The 18,225-nt window shown below is 40.5% G+C and overlaps 1 protein-coding gene across 5 annotated transcripts in view; it reads right to left on the reverse strand.

Moving 5' to 3' along the window:
- PAK5 (p21 (RAC1) activated kinase 5) overlaps positions 1-18,225 on the reverse strand; it is a 318,922-nt gene that overhangs the window by 236,025 nt on the left and 64,672 nt on the right. The window lies entirely within an intron of this gene.

Below are 18,225 nucleotides of genomic sequence, written 5' to 3' on the forward strand. Positions count from 1 at the left end.
AGCTGCACTGCACCGTGGATTTTACGTAGATGTAAGTAAGCTATTAGGTACTAGTTCTAAGGGGTATATTTAAGTATTTCCAAATCACTCATCATATTGCTGTAAAGATGGCAGGAAAAGTATCATTTTAAGAGAGAATGATTTTAAGTCAAAAGGAAAAAGCATCGATAACAAGCATGGTAGCGGCTTAGCTTCACTAATGGGAAACTATATGTAAACACAGTGAATTCACACATATTACCATCAGCTTATTCACACTGCAAGCATGAAGAGACCCACACAACAGATCAGAAAATTAAGTCCAAGAGAGCAAAGTCACTTGTGTGGTTTCATGAAGATGGTCAGTGATCTAGCCTATTTTTCTCACCTCTTTAAATTCTCCCCCTCTCTCCACTCCAGCCCTCCAAAACATCCTTGCTGCGCTCAGAAACACATGACCCTACTTCTGTGCCTTTGCATTGGCTGTACCCCACTCTGTCCATGCCTCTGTCTCCCCCACCCCTTCCCCCATCCCTGCCTCTTGCTCTTCCTTCAGATCTTGGCTTTTTACTTCTATTCCAGTGCAGCTTCTGTCCTCCCTTGTCACTCCCTATGCTTGCTTGCTTCCTTACTTTCAGTTTGTGAGAGTTGCGAGAGAGTTGCGAGAATTGCGGCACGAGCGTGGTTCTTTGGGCAAGTAACTTATGCTCTGAGTCTCCATTTCTTCATGTATGAAAAAGACAAACTGACACCTATGTCTGCGTGGTTATGGAAAGGATTTGCATGTACATATAACAGTGTAAGTGCGTGTGCATGCTGCCAGCACTGCGCTGGTAAATGTTGAACAACTTGGCTCTCCAAAAAAAAAAAAAGTTCCTGATGCTGCTAAATACAAGATGCACAGTAACACACCATTATGTAGTCTTTCCTCCCTATACATGCAATGGACATAAAAACTGCAAGGACGTAGTCAAACATGGTAAAATAATGAGGAAGTGAGGAGGTTTTAAATGCTTATTACTTTTTAAAATTTCTATGTTTACATAATTTGTAATAATGGCTGAAAATGAGTTGGCTCTGGCACAACACTGCGTGTGTCTACAAACACCACTGGATAAACCAAAGTCAAGGCTATTACAGAAATGAAAAACTACACTATTTTCTTTGTTTTCTCTAAACAGACCTAAATTAAAGGGAGCACTGATTTCATTGAATGGGATCTTGTACCAGTGATGTAATAGCATGTTTAATCACGGGGCTACAGCAGCAACTTCATTGCTAATGCACAGAAACGGAGATACATTATACTGAGAATTACCAAGGAATCTCAACCAAGGAACCTCAGAAAATGCGTCTCCAGTAAAAAGGCAGGGATATATCATGGCTTACCCTTTTGTTGTAGTAGATACTTGGTCTCTTCACAAAATCTCACCCTGACAGATTTCCAAAAAGTTTGTCAGGACACATTACAGACCCAGACAAGCTTTAAATCAAGGTTAGGGTCCAATCCTTCCACACCACTACCCAAGTCCTAAACCGCCAACCTGCTTCAACTATGTTAAAATCCAAGTGGGGGGAATATGATCAAAATGGGAGAAAGAAGCATTAAGTGCTGGCTGCCAACTTGAGAACCAGGAGAAAGTTAAGGTTCCTCTACTCCAAGGTACATTTGGCAGATGGAGCACACAGATGAACCTGGTTGTTACTTTGAAGCCAAAGCATCATACAAAGTGACTTGTCTTCATAGTCTCTCTTCACAGCTAAGCCACTGACATGCTTTTACAACTGTTTGAAATTAGACATTTGGGCCAATTTATGCCTGACTCCATCCAACACTTCAAGTTCTCCATCCTATTCTTCATGTGATACAAATCAAAGAGGTTCCAAGATTCAGCTTAATCCCAGAGCTATCTCATCACTGACAAAGCCAACAGAAGAGCATTTAAACCCAAGGAGTAAAACTCACCTTGAGCCAGGTACCAAGGGAACACAGCCATGCAGGTGAATTTCAGGTGCCAGAGCTTCTAATAGGCATCAAATACAAACTTGGGATGTGTAAGGATATACAAGCAAATGAAGACCCAGATCCTGTCCTCAGACATCTCTCCATGTACTCACCAAGGTGAAACTAACTCTTAGGGTGCAGCCTCTAGAAAGGGATGCACCTGTCAAGGTGCAGCCTCCAGAAGGGGATGCACCAATTAGAATAAGGTCACCAGAAGGCCTTAAGAGCATTCCTAGCTAAGCTGCATTACAAACTATCAGTATGCAATTTGGACTAAAGTGATCAATTATTTGTAGAAGTATGTGCTCACTGCCACAAAGTCAAGCCCTCAGTTACTCAAATACATCTCAACATTCAAGTTCATTCAAATACTCTGAACACTTCTAGACAATCTCTCCATGCACTTTCTTCTTTATGGAACACTACCTGTAATGGAAGTTATGCCTAATTCACAACTCTCAATCCAAGAATGTCGTTTTTGCTTCATCTTGCTGCCTAGGCTGCATTTCTTGGAGACAGATGGCTATCAAAATACACTTCCATTCAAAATACACACCAGATGCCCTCACAATTCCAGTGCAACATTAGGCTCTTCAAGGTGTGAGTATTTACCCTCTAAATTTAAAAAGTCACTTAACTTTCCATTCTTCCAACAGGAAGAAAAAAAGCTTCCTTTAACCTTTCTTTTCTGTTTTTCATAAAGTATCACTTAAATCAAATGTTAACTCTTTCCATCATCTGGAGTTAACATTCAAGGGGACTTCAAGACCACCGCAAGCTTGACCTTCCCTGGACCAGGAAGGGTTCAATACATTCAGTGGAGGTTGCTAGCACCAGCCTGAATATCCATTCCTGGTCCTATAGAGGGTAGTCTGGAGAAGACTGGGCAGACCAGGATTTCTAGGGGCAAGCAAAGGAACTGTCTCCTGAATTTCTTGCGGAGGCTCCAGGAGAGGCTGAAATAAAGCATCCCCTCTCCCTGAACCTCCAGAGACTATTTTAAAGTCACTCCTGGGACCATATGGACTATCATCAGTCAAAAACTGCCCCAGGAATGATATCAAGAAGACTAAATGGCTCATTTCCCTGTAATCTTAACCACATGAGTTTGCAAAAAGATGCTGATGCAAATCAGAGAAGGAGGGTGTCTCTATACCCAAGATGCAAGCAAATGAATAAGCATCAGCCTTAAGAAGTTGAGATGGGTGTCAGAGAATTCAGCTTAAGGAACCTTCTTCCCCATCATAACCTTCTACCCTAATTGCCCAATAGCAATCCATGACAGCTAAAGAGCCTGCCACATTCCAAGGCAAAGCCAACTGTACCCACAAAAGTTCCTATCTTGGCTCTCCTATGATGTCTGAAATTCCTGCAACCAGCTGCTTTGGCTCAAGGCTTTGAGATCCAACGTTAAGACACAAACGATACCACACCATTATTAAGCCATAGCACCTTATACAAAACAATTCATCCGATTTGTTTGCTGTCACAGAGCAAATGGAAAGAGAAGTTCTTATTTTGAGGTGAAGCGTGGGAAGAGGAAGACAGGGGAGAAAGAAATGTATTCCAGGACATGAGGGAAAGGGAGGACAGAAGGCTTGGGGTGGGAACATTACCCGCAGGGAAAGTGGCTGCTAAAATAAGCCACCTGCGAAGAGTTCTATTTTATAGTCTGATCTTGGATCAAAGATGGGGAAAGGGGAGAGACTAGTTCTGAAAATAAACTTCCCCAACTTCACAGTTGGTCTCAGATCTAATCAAGGCTAAGAGGAAAATGAAAAAGTTAAGGTGTCTCAACACGTAACAAGGAATAGCACCACAGTCTAGGACAAAGGGGCAGCTTCCAATTGGATAGGCAAGGTCACACAGGTCAAGGGATGGGCCATAGGCATTACTGTGCCCAATTCCCTTTAATGTTATGAACAGCTTTTTGGTTTTCTCCCAAAACCCATCTGGTCATTACTCCATTTTTCTTCCCTTTTATCATCAAGCTTCATAAAAGTGGGGCCATCTCATTCTTTATCACCCACTGCCACTGCCCCTTGATATCTCTAACAGAGTTGATTTTGAGTCCCTATTTACAAAGCCATGGGATCTAGTCCTCCTTTTCCCTCACCTCTCTGCAGCACTGGGAATGGGTAGGTTGCATTTCCCATATTCCTTGATCTTCCTCCTGATTTTGCCCCTCCTTCATGACATCAATTTTTTAGACCCATTTCATCTGCCCTCCCCTTACATGAGAGTAACATCCCATATTTAGCATCTCTTAGGTTTCTCTTCTCCCTCTATTGTGCTCATTAGCTGCCATTAGCCACTTGCAGATCTTAAAAACCTTAATTTTTAGTCCAGACTTCACCTCTAAGCTCTAGACATGTACTCCAAATTCCCTGATTCCTGGACACGTCCATCAGCACGACTTCAAGCATTAGACAGTCCACACATCTGTCTACAGTTGGACTCCTCACAAAGATACTCCATCTTCTCTTCCATGAGTAGTTTTAGTGAATGACCCACCACTCACCCAATCACTTAAAGGAAAATGTTCAATCATCTTGGATTCCTGTCATTCTGGCACATGTCAACAGAGGCAGGAGTGTGCCCCATTCATACCCTCTGTCTTTACCACCTCACACACACGGGACTTCCAAATACCAGCTCTACCTCTCTCTTCATGTCAAGTCTCTCTGCCACCTGTGTAGCAGGCTGGCCGTCAACCTGACTCGGAGAGCAGCAAAGCACTCAAGGGATGGGATGAGCAGGTACAAACAACACACCAGTTCTTTAAAAAAAAAAAAGTATAGCTTCAAACAAGACACTGGTGCTCAGACCAAATCACTCTTATAGTTAGTTTGCATAAACCTGCTTTATATCCAAGGGCTATGGCATGGAAATAAAGCAAAGAAAGAGTCCTTTAAAAAGGCATTTTGTGGATGAGCCATGGGCGGCATAAAAGCAACTTCCCTAGGGACCTGTCCCTACTGACTGGGTCACACCTCCATGGCTTTGCTCAAGCTGCTGCCTCTACTGGTATTGTTGCTTCCCACATCCCTGGAACGCTTTGTCTTTGAGGACTTGATCCAAGGGAAACCTTCTTTATGAAGCTGCTTCTTCCTGCAAACCTTTTAGTTAACAAAGTCAGAGGCATTTGGGAGGGAAGAGTGCATTCTATCTCAGAATCTCTACCATGTTCTTGTTCTTACTCATCTGCCTACATCCTTCACTAGACCATAAGCACCTTAAGGGGCAGGACTGGGTTTGATGACTATTTTGGATACTCTCACTGCAAACAGTACATGCTGTATTTATTAGACAGATAAATTTAAAAGTGAGTGAATAGGGGCACCTGGGTGGCTCAGTAGGTTGAGCGTCCGACTTCGGCTCAGGTCATGATCTCGTGGTTCATGAGTTTGAGTCCCATATTGGGCTCACTGCTGTCAATGCAGAGCCTGCTTCAAATCCCCTGTCCCTGTCTTTCTACCGCTCCCCCACTCACACTTGCTCTCAAAAATGAACATTTAAAAATTAATAAAATAAAAATGAGTGAACAATTTAAGAAGATAATATTTCTAACAGCTTTACACTGGCAGGAAAATGGGGATTATTGAGTATTTAAAGGATCTATTCCAAACAACAAGAAAGTTACAGAATCCAAACTACGATATCTAAGGAGGAAAAGCATCTTGATAATCCTGGTGAACAAGATCCCTGGTTCTGGCCCCTAAACTGAGACAATATTTTGTGTCACAAAGTCACAATAGTTCTACAACAGAGCCATGAGTTAAGTGCCTTTCAGAAGTGCTGTTTGCCGTTATTCCTCAGCCTACAAACAGTAAAAGGAGTTATTTTCACATGAAGATGTATCCAAGAATTGCCAGGCACCTTTTAAGTGGGATGGTAATTTCTGGAAGACACACCTCTGAACTTAATTTTCAAGAAGCGTAAGTGAAGACAATCCTTTTGAGAATACCTAATAACAGACCCCAAAGAAACAAGCCCAAAGAAACATATTTGAATAGAAAGCTGGAGAATATATTACCATTTCAGGGATGACTGACAACCCATTTATATTTTACAACATGTTATAGTAGTAACCCTGGCAATGCAGTATTTTCAGAAAGCAAGACTATGTAAGAGATTCGTAGGTTACAGGAGATAGAATTAACCTCAGATCAAGCTGGCACCTGAAATCCTTCTAGGACTCAATCATGGTATGAATCAATCAAAGACACTGGCACAAAGTTAACAGGCAGGTAACTTAGATTGCTTGCTTAGAGGAAAGAGACTAAATCAATTACTCTGTTACATCAGCAGAGTACCTTGAAAACTTAGGGGGGAAGTTTTTTAAATAACTGATAGTGTCTCATCAATTTCTCAGCACCACAGAGATGCCATTTTGTGCCTTATAGGTAGAAGAGTTTATGAATCATATCCACCAACTGGCCACTCCCTCTGCTTCTCTGTGTTCTCATTAGAGCTAACTTCATTCATTTATTCAGCAAATATTTGAAAATTTACTCTGCCGCAATGGACTAACTTCCTAGGGATATGAACTTTAATCGTAACCTTGTGATTATCAATCTTTGGTAGCAAAAGCATGAAACAAATGAGTAAACAAGTGTTTTTAAAAGATAAGAATATTCTGTAAAGGACATCAGTTTGTCCTGGATTATTTGTCCTATACTAAATAATCTGTGGGTGAGGGTACCTATACCAAAAGGTTACCTAGAGGTATCCATGGGTGACCTAAGTCAGTTTCAGGTGGTAAGAGGGAAGACTCAGCATTCTAGAATTATGAGAAGTTTCACAGGGAGAAAAAGGCACAAGAGTTGATGGAGATACATCCACATACAAGGATGTGGATGTAAATCACTGAATCTCAGCATAAATAACAAAGAGAAACAGGACAGGGATACAGAGAGAAAAATGTGGATTAACAGACCAGTGGTTTGATGAAGGAGAAATGTCACTTGTGGGAGAATACAGCAGGTGAACTAGGATAGAAGGTTTGGTCAGAAAGTAGGACATACACAACCACCTGTGTTGAAGGCACAGGTGTTTCTGGCCAGGACTCCCAGTGTGACCTCGGGAGAATGTGGCTAAGATAAAATGCACAAATAGGTCATTGGAAATGAGAAGATGAAGGAACCTGTGAAGAAATGTGGACACACATTGTGCTTGCCTTGTTTTTGAAAAGTTGGTCACAATGATACTTGTTGAAAGAGACCATTTCATTTTCCCTTAAAGTCCCCAAATCTGACAGCTGTCTTTTTCCCCCCTCCAAGTTACACACTGCCAATAAAACAAAAATCCCAACTTTAGTCCGTGAGGCTCCCTGGATGGCTTTCCCTCTGTCTCCCATTCCACCATGCCTTCCCTCTCCTACTGCATATTTTTATCTTTCTTCCCCCATGAGATGTACACTCCCTCCATCCCTCAGACCCCCACTGCACCCACTCCACTATAACTCAGCTTCCACCACATAGAGAGCTTTGCCCTTCTGGATTCAAGATGTGGCTTCCATAAATACCCTCAGGTGTGTGTTACAAATATTAGCAATTAACAGAAGATCCTGAAGCTCCCTTGGGTACTCATTTTCCAAGATGAACGTGTCACCAAGCCTGTTAAAGAAATCAGTTTCTAGGCAAAGAAAAGCAAGATTGAGTTTTGTGTTTCCTACTGGGAACCGTTGCATATTTATAAACTTACTAAGCTGTAAGTACCACACATATTTTTATAACTGCATCTACACCAAAGGTATTTATACAATCAATGTTTTCCATCAAAAAGGATGCACCTGGCTAAATAGACTGTTCCAAAATGATTAATGAGTATTTTCCCATATAAGCATTTAAATGCCTCTAAAAATAACTGGATTACAACTTTGATTGTGTTTACCATCAAAAATTTGGAAATAAGGCACAATGAAATCCAACCATAATTCCACCACCCTCAGAGATAAATCCTCACAATATTTACCTTCTTTTTCAGATATCCAATTATAGGGAAAAAATGGATCCCTATTGTACAGTAGTGCCTAGTACATAGATGATGAATATTTGTAGACTGAATACATACAGTTTCGTAATCTGCTTTAAAAGGTCTTTGTTTTCAAACAAGGTTGTGATAAAAGGACTATGTGCAAATTATAAAAGTTTAAATATCTAATAGTTCAAAAAGAGATGAAATGAGAGAAATTCTTTTCACTCTACATTGCCATTCCCTGGAAGAAATCCCAGCAGAAATCCTGGAAATTCACGCAGAAAGAGATAGAGAGATGCATGCAGATATAAATACAGGGCTATATTTAAGAACAAATGGTAAAGTCTATATGATGTTTAACAGTACTTTTTCCACTTATTATTTCTTCAGTTTCCCATATCCACACGCAAAGTTACTTCTTTCTTTATCGAGGTTTCATGTGGATTGTTCTGTAACTTCACTATTAAATTGATGGACCTTTAAAAAGTGGCCAGATTTTTTGCTGTTAACAACAATGCTGCAATAAGCATTATCCAGTCTCCCAACAAATACTTATCGAGCACCCACACACCAAGCGATGAGCCTGACTCTGGAGACTGAGATGCTAACAAAACAGCTAAGAACTCTAACCTCTAGAGTTCACGAAAGGAGAGTGAGAACAAGAAAACAAAAATGAACGTATCCTTTCCAATTTTAATTTGTACCATGAGTGGGGAGCAGAAGGAAGAGACGTAGAGCAGATAGGCAGGAAGGTCCCTCTGAGGATGTAGCCAGTCACTGGAAACCCAAAAGATGAAAATGAAGCCAGCTGTAAAGGTGTGAGGGGCATCTAAGTACCCGGAACAGCTAATGCAAAGGGCTCAGGGAGAAATCTTGTTTCCAGTAAAGACAATGAATGTGACTATGGTATAGACAATACAGAACAAGGCTGGCTTAAGAGGGAGAGAAATGGGCAGATCTTACAAGATGCTAAAAAAAAATAAAAAATAAAAAAGTTTTGGGGCGCCTGGGTGGCGCAGTCGGTTAAGCGTCCGACTTCAGCCAGGTCACGATCTCGCGGTCCGTGAGTTCGAGCCCCGCGTCAGGCTATGGGCTGATGGCTCAGAGCCTGGAGCCTGTTTCCGATTCTGTGTCTCCCTCTCTCTCTGCCCCTCCCCCGTTCATGCTCTGTCTCTCTCTGTCCCAAAAATAAATAAAGGTTGAAAAAAAAAAGTTTTAAGTTTATTCCAAATATTACAGATAATGACCGAAGAATGAGGAGTGAGGGAGTGATGATTTCATTTACATTTTTAAAAGACCCCTCTCACCGCTGTGGGGGACGCACCAGGGATTAGTACATGAGGGGAACTGTTGCAGGTTACCACAGGGCACAGGTAAGAGTGGTGGGGTTAGAACCAGAGTAGGGACAATGGATGAGCAAATACAAGATTCCTTTTTCCTCTATTTCAGAAAAAGCCAAGAGGAATAGGGTTAGGGGAAAATGCAGAGTTCCACTTTGGATATGTTGGTTTTGGGTTGTTTATTGGACGTACAAGTGGAGGTGTCAATTATGTGAATGTGAGAGTCTGGATCTCAGCACAAAGGTCTATGCTACATAGAAACAATTCCTCAGCTTATGAATGGTTGACTATCATCCACAAAGAGAGGAACTGTGGGTTCCTCTCCACAGGAAAAGTGGGTTGAGAGAAACAGACTGTGGAGGAGGTTGCTCAGGCAAAGGAGGCAGTGCGGAGATTACCTGGGTCGAATGTTACACAGACAAGAACCTGGAACTTAGAGCAGGGGAGACCACAGGGAAATCCAGTTCAGGGATATTTTGGGGGCAAAAACAGATTGGAATGAGTTTACCAGTCATGGGAAGGTAGAACAAAGTATATGAAGACAATTCTTGGAAGTTTCACTTTAAAAATCTGCAGAAGAGTAACTACAGGAGTTATAAGATCAAAAATGGTTCACAGTTGTTGCTCTAAGTATAATTTTAAAATGAGAAATCCTATAGCATGTTTGTGTATTAATGAATGTGTATGATGATGGGAGAATACCCACACCAACAATCAAGTCTGGAAAAGGTTAGAAAGGATAGGATTCAAAGTGCAGATTTATCTTTAACTTCCTTTAGGAAAGAGGGTGAATAAAGGAGAAAATGGGATTCAGACACCAGCTGATTTGTGGATTTGTGATGTCAAGAACATTTGTTCAAATTGTCTCTATTTTCTCAAGAAAACATGAGGCAAGTCATGCTCAAGTGCATATATCTATGTGCCTCTAAAAAGAGGAGTTTGAAGGGGAAAAATCAACACGCTGAATTTTTTGTGGACACTGGAAAAGGAAGCTTGGTAGGTTCTCCAGGTCATGTTTTGCTTCCATTTTAGTTGGGGCTCCTGAAGTCATAGTGACAACCACCTTCCAGCCGTGATTCTGTCAAGTAACACTTACGAAGGGTTCATCTGGGGAAATGCTTCTCAAAGTATGCTACCTGCTCAAGCACCATCAGTCTCACCTGGTAAGTTATGATAAATGCAAATATCTGGCTCCACCCCAGATCTACCTATCTCAGAAGGCCTGGGGGTAGGGCCCAGCCATCTGTTAACATGCTCTCCAGGTTATTCTGATGCAATAGAAAGTTTGAGAACCTCTAATCGAAGAAGAGTTTTTCTTTTCTTTTCTTTTTTTTTTTTTTTGGCCATGTGAAAGCAAAGGAGGGAAAGAGTGCTAATAATTAAAATGCATCTGCAAGAGTAATTATACTGATGATCCACAGAATAAGAAGTGGGTAAGCTGTGAAGACATTCTTTATAAATACCTTAGCCATTTTTGGATGGAGATTTAAAAAGTATTGTGTTTAAATGAGAGGTATACCTATTTTAAATTTTAAATTGTGATACATATTACATAATGGCCTTCCAAAAACTCTACATACCTATCCACAAAGCAAAACCATGCCCCCGGCACTGTATACTTGCCCAACAATTTTTTATTGAAGTAGAATAACAACCAATGAATGTTATATTAGTTTCAGGCGAACAATTCTTTTTTTCATTTACATCCATTTAAAAAGTGACAAAATTATCTTTTGGTGGTTGTTTTTGTGTTACTGTTGTCTATCTTTTATTGCACTTATGTTCCCCAAAATGAAAATTAGAAAAACAGTATGAGGGTATCTCACAAAAACATACAGGGAAAGAGCCAGAGGAGTCTGAGTCAAACAGGCAAGAAGTCCAGAGTATGGTATGGTTCCATTAATAGGAATGTGTGTCCTGTTCAACTTCAGCACTACTCCCACTCAGTTCTGTCCCAGGAAGATTCCTCGGGGTTTTCCTACTCAGTTCTGGATAACACACTTTGAAAAAAAAAAAAATTGTAACCTACAACTCTACCATAATGATAAAGTGCCTTCCTGAGACCACCGAACATAAGGTATAGTTGAATGGGGAATATTTGGCCTAAAATAGAGACTTCAGTGGAGGGAAGAGAATATAGAAAAAGAGACCAGCAGGACAACCATAAAGAAATCTGTGAATAACGGACAGATGATGGACGGCGTAGACTTCATCATCATAAATCTTTTTGAAAGATTCAAGGGTAGAATTTTTAAGGACACAGCTTTTAGTACCACCTATGAGAATAGTACTTCCTAATAAAACAGAACCATCTTTCCTGATCCCCCAGGCTTTTGGTCCAGGTTGAATGGCATTAGCTAAGGTCTACAACAAGGATCTTTACCTTCTTCTCGAACTTTGAGATTTATGATGTTTTGAGGGTTCCAAATTCCATTTTCATGCACATAAATTCACTTTACTTGTTTGTTATTTAAATTTCTAACAGTGCCTGTACTCTAACCAAACAACTTGAGTTTCTCATTTAGCTGTAAGCAAGGAGTTACAGGTCACTTTCATTCTTTAAACTTTCAGTTTATTATCTAACCACTATCAAAACAGCTTATATTGAAATGCTCAACTGTTTATCGTGAAGATTAACATCTATTTGAACTTTGTGCCTATGAGATAGCAGGAAAAATATACCCTGAGACCTTCTACTTCCCAATATTCTTGCACTAGGACTAGTTTTGACAAAATGATAAATAAGACCAGCAAGTAAGAAATGAATGTATAATACCAGACCCAGAGTCTGAATCTATCATGATGCAGTTCACGGTGGTTCTTTTGGTAGATTTACTTCCAACATCTCCATGGCTGGTGAAATGACTGATTATGGCCTAACAACCTCTGCTATCTCCACTTCTACCTTCTGAGAGGGGAATCTAAGTCACAAATGTCAACCTACTGCCAACCTGCTCTTTTCGTAAGGAGCCTAACCAACATCACAGACATAACCTCCCTCCGCTAAGGAGTTGCATTCTAGATCATGCTTCCAGCTCCTGAAGGACAGAGACCCCTGGGAGTGGCAAAATGCACTGCAGAAACTGAATAGTGAAAGAAATGAATATAAAGACACATGCTGAAAATTCAAAGGCTATAGGAGAATTTGAAAAGTCTGCTAACAGCATAGTTATATAAGAGAGGGATATCTAATTATCCAATTAATGCATAATCTTTTATCTTTACGGTAAGATACGGAATCAGTAAAGAAAAAGAAAACATGAATAGAGAATTCCTACTTCAGTATTACTATTGTCCCTGTGGGAAAAGATACCATGAAAACTTTATATATCACCCCTGTCAAGAAGGTTTTCAGGTCATGGCTGAGAATAACTTAGTGGGTCACTCTCCCCTTCATTGCAACCCACAAGGAGAAAAGGGACACTAGCTAGACGCATTTATTCGCCATGGGGGGAAAACACTAGGCATAGCACCCAGCTAATTCTTCCTTTTGTTCTGGCCTATGAAAAGTCTCAAATTTTCAAACTCTGCCAAGTATATATGCTAATGTCAGTCTTAAAAGTTTTGATTTGCTGAAGACAATAATTAGATAGCATACCCTATGTATCTCACAATATCCTGCTGTGTTCTGAATGAAGATTTTCTTCTTCTGTACTTAAAGCAGCAAATTTGTAGACCAATCTTCTTAAAGAGTTTATCACTTGAAAATATCTCGGAAACTCAGTTCCTGTAGAAGATAGATTTTTTTTTTCCTGTATTTGTGTGTGTGCAACACATGTAAGCAGGTAAACTATTTCTGCCAGCTAGAAAAAATAAAATTTTCCTCCTCTCCATCCCATAATGATTTCAGATTCTATTTTCATTAAATGTGATATTGATAAGATTTGTAATTCAACATTTAAGTATAATAAACCCTTGTTAATTCAGACTAGTTGTAGGAAAAGCCAGTGTAAATTCAAGTATCTCAATTCTGAATAGCTTGAGATAAATTAAGGTTCATTCTACATAAAAATAACTCAAACCAAAGGCCACCAAAATACCATGAAGGAGGAGGCAAAAGTTCAGGCAAAAGTTTGTACATTGCTACTTTATCAGGGAGTGCCAGCTCAGGAAGCGACAGTGAAGGATGTGGGAACTGAGACAGGGAAGCAAAGAGCCAATACAAAAGTACTTTCTGGTGCTGGCCACAACTAAGGGTGACTGATTTCACTTGATCTTGGGAGGCAATCCTCTGAGAAGCCTTAACAAATGTTTCTTAGGACAATCTGGGAGAATTTTTTTTTAACTGGCTCTTGTTTCCCATCTGTCAAAGATTAGCCCCTTGGGGCATTCATTTCCCTTATTTCTGGGTTGTATGTTTGTGTAGAGTAAGTAAGATCTTGTGGAGTCTCATGCTTTGGGTATAAACAAGGGAGGCAAAAGGCACGTGGCTCATGCATAATATGAGGACCAGGCTAGATGTGTGGGACAACAGGTAAAGGCCACAGTAGTGGGTGGCCATAGCAGTGACTCGAAGGAGAGACAAGTCTAGCCAAGAGGACCTTAAGTGGCTTATGAATGACACTTCAGACAGATGTCACTGGCAGAAGGAGCTAGCACATGCACATCTTTCATATGTGTTGAAAGCATATACAGGGTAGCCCAGAAATTAATAACATGAAAACATTTTTGTGTTTTGATTTTGAACCATATAAATGTGTTTCCTATTCGAAAGTGATTATCAAAATTTAGAGCTCTGAAAAAGTAATAGGATTTAAACATCTACTGTAAAGTCCTAAAGGAGAAATACATAACGTTGGGAAGGGGAAAACCTGGGGGTTGGAGAGGGGTGGGACCACAGCAGTTAGAGGTGATGTAATCACTCTTAATTCCCCATACTTCCCCTGAGTGAGGGTTGAAGAGATTCTGCATCAAGCAAGCAAGAGTGGTGTCAAAATAGCATTTGAAACAAAGCAGAAAACAAAAGGAGGGATGGGGCTAGAAGGGGTACAGTTAACTATTATTTTATTCACTTCTGTACTATTTGATATTATAAACATGTTCGTGTATTACTCTTACGTTAAAAGCACGGTTTAGTAAAAATTTTTAAAAATATGGAAGTTCTCGGGGCGCCTGGGTGGCGCAGTGGGTTAAGCGTCCGACTTCAGCCAGGTCACGATCTCGCGGTCCATGAGTTCGAGCCCCGCGTCGGGCTCTGGGCTGATGGCTCAGAGCCTGGAGCCTGTTTCCGATTCTGTGTCTCCCTCTCTCTCTGCCCCTCCCCCGTTCATGCTCTGTCTCTCTCTGTCCCAAAAATAAATAAACGTTGAAAAAAAAATATGGAAGTTCTCATCCACTCCTCAAATACAGACTAAATACAGAGCCACTTAGGTAGCTGCACCAAGAAAACCTCAAATCAGAAAATCACCACTAACCCTAAAGACACTTATTTGAAGAGCACCAAAGCTTCTTGAAACATTCAAGAAACAATAAAGGACAATAACAAACATCATCAGTGCTTATAACTCAGAACACTGCCACTATTAGGAAAGCAGAAAATGGCACAAAAAAGAGCTCATTTTAAGAATGTGGGTTTACTAGAGTTTGACATCCAGAATTAACGTCTGCAGTTGCCTGAACTGACAAAGCCCCTTTTCCAGGAAACCAATGACCACTTACTACACCAAGCCCAGCTTAGCATCAAATGATATGCAAGGACACATCTGAGCACACATTTGAGGACTTGGAAGTGCAAGCGTCACCAAAGTACTTGAGAAACAGCAGTTTCTCAGAGAGGAAAGGGATAAATTCTCCTCACGTGAAAATGGAGATATTTGGCATCCCAACAATTAGGATGACTTACTAAAAGCAAACAGTAAGAAAAGAAAAAAATCGGGAAGATTCTAACAACATTAGCCTTCAAAACAGATCATCTCCGCAATAAAGGCAGATCAAATGGATGTTGGAAGAGCTAATGTAATCCAGCACCTGTGGCTTACCTAAACCAATGTTTTAGGCAAACATGCTGCAGTTCTGTATCTGCATTCGAGTATCAACTGTAAGAGAAAAATAACCTGCCAATAGACATCTTCTGGGAAAAGATAGAATTAAAACAAATGGGAACATTATGGTCAGTATGTTGTTCAGAAACCAATAAAAACTCCCTTTCTCAATTAGGCATTCCTGACTCCATGTCTTCTAAAGTCCTGCCTTTTCAAAAAAAAAAAAAAAAAAAAAAAAAAAAAAAAAAAAAAGGGTTAGAGAGGGAGGGAGTCAAAACATAAGAGACTCTTAAAAACTGAGAACAAACTGAGGGTTGATGGGGGTGGGAGGGAGGGAGGGTGGGTGATGGGTATTGAGGAGGGCCCCTGTTGGGATGAGCACTGGGTGTTGTACGGAAACCAATTTGACAAATTTCATATTAAAAAAAAATTTTTTTAATAAAACATGTTTGTTCAGCTGAAAAAAAAAAAAAAAAACCATCCCCCAAATCTGACATGTAAGGCACCATATACCAGATAGAGAAGTTTATCACATCAGCAGTATTAAAATCAAGGAAAGCAAAGACTAACACAGAAGAAATCTCAAGTATCCGATGAAGCCTAATAAAGCCTCAGAGGCCCACCAGGAAAGCATGGGTCATGGCTATGGTAGGAGACCTCCTGCCTCTTGCCACTGACAGCATGGTGTGCGGCCAGCAGCAGTATCACCCGGGAACTCGTTAGAAGTACAGAATCTCAGACCCCAACCCAGGCTTGCTGAATCATGATCTGCATTTAACAAGAGCCCTAGTGAATCATGTGTTCATTGAAGTTTGAGAAGCACTACCGTGGTTTCTGAATCTTGACCCCGGAGTCACCTGGTGGTGCTTATATAAAATATAAATAGGTTTCCAAGAGGCTTCTCAGACTTACTGAATTTCCTGGCACTGGCTACATAGATACATTAAGCAAGCACTTCTGGTCATCTTTTAAACCAGGAAGGAAGGGTAGACATATACATCAATGGAACAGAAATTAAAGCCCATAAAAAAAACAAAAACAGGGGCACCCAGTTGGCTCAGTTAGTTGGGCACCCGACTTCCAATTTCGGCTCAGGTCATGGTCCCATGGTTCAGGGATTGAGCCCCAGGTCAGGCTCTGCGCTGATGTTGTGGAGTCTGCTTTCTCTCTCTCTCTCTCTCTCTCTCTCTCTCTCTCTCTCTCTCTCTCTCTCTGTCCCCGCCCCACTTGTGCAGGAACATACGCATGCGGTCTCCCTAAATAAACATAAAAAGAAAAAATCTATGGTCAATTCATTTTTTCCTTAAAATTTTATCTTGACAGGTCTTTAAGGTTTTTCTTTTTATTGAGTCATGACTGACATACAGAAAGTCTGTACATATTTAATGTGTATATCATGATGACTCTGAAGCATATACCCATATACCACCACCAGATACAATGCCATAACATTAACCATCACCTCTAAAAGTTTCCTTCCCTTCATTTTGAGTATTTAACACATCTACCCTTTCAAATTCTAAATACACAGTATAGTACTATTAACTACACATACTATACTCTATAGTAGATCCTTAGAACTTGCTAGTCTTGCGCAGGTAAAACCACGTACCCTTTCAGCAACACCCCAAGTCTCCCTCGCCCTGGTCCCTGGTAAACCCATCCTATTCTGCTTCGAATGGTTGGACTACTGCAGATTCTTGATATAAGTGGCATCATCCAGCATTTATTCTTCTGTGTACGCTTATTTCCCTTAGTATCACGTTTTTCAAGTTCATCCATGTTGTAGCAAATGGTAGAATTTCCTTTTTTGATGTGGAATATTCCGTTGTATGTATATACCACATTTTCTTTATACATTCATCTGTTGATGGATATTTGTTTCCATGCCTTTGCTATTATAAATAATGCTACAACAGACACAGGAGTGTAGGTATCTTCTCAAGATCCTGATTTCTGTTCTTTTGAATATATACCCAGGAAGATGCTTAGACAGAGAATGGTGTTTTCAACAAATGGTGCTGGGACAACCACATGAAGAATGAACTTTATTGCACTACCTCGACAACATGTACACAATTTAACTAAATATGGATCAAGACCTAAATACAAGAGCTAAAACTATGAAACTCTTAGAAGAAAACACATGGGATCTTCTGCAGGATCTCGGATTCTTTGGTAATAGTTTCTCAGAAAGGACACAAGCAATCAAAGAATAGATTAATTTGACTTCATCAAAATTAAAAACTTTTGTGCAAAGAACACTATCAAGAGAAAGATGATGCATTTAATGAGAGAAAATATTTGCAAATCCTGTGTGTAATAATGGTCTAGAATCCAGAACATAAGAACTCTTATTACTCAATAATTTTTATTTTGCAGTTATAAGAGTTATCAAATAGCCCAATTTAAAAATAAATTCAGGGGCGCCTGGGTGGCTTGGTTGGTTAAGCGTCCGACTTCGGCTCAGGTCACGATCTCGCGGTCGGTGGGTTCGAGCCCCGCGTCGGGCTCTGTGCTGACAGCTCAGAGCCTGGAGCCTGTTTCAGATTCTTGTCTCCCTCTCTCTGTGACCCTCCCCCGTTCATGCTCTGTCTCTCTCTGTCTCAAAAATAAATAAACGTTTAAAAAAATTCATTTTTCCAAATAAGACATACAAATAGCCAATAAACACATGAAAAAATGTTCCACATCATTAGTCATTAGGGAAATGAAAATCAAAAACACAATGAGACAGGCGCCTGGGTGGCTTAGTCAATTAAGCATCCAACTTCAGCTCAGGTCATGATCCCACAGTTTCTGGGTTTGAGCCCTGTGTTGGGGTCTGCGCTGACAGCTCAGAATCTGGAGACTGCTTCAAATTCTGTGTCTCCCTCTCTCTCTGCCCCTCTCTAGTTGTTTGTTCTCTCTCTGTGTCTCAAAAATAAACAACAAACAACAA

The sequence above is a fragment of the Leopardus geoffroyi genome, chromosome A3, assembly GCF_018350155.1.
Source record: "Leopardus geoffroyi isolate Oge1 chromosome A3, O.geoffroyi_Oge1_pat1.0, whole genome shotgun sequence".
Taxonomy (NCBI): domain Eukaryota; kingdom Metazoa; phylum Chordata; class Mammalia; order Carnivora; family Felidae; genus Leopardus; species Leopardus geoffroyi.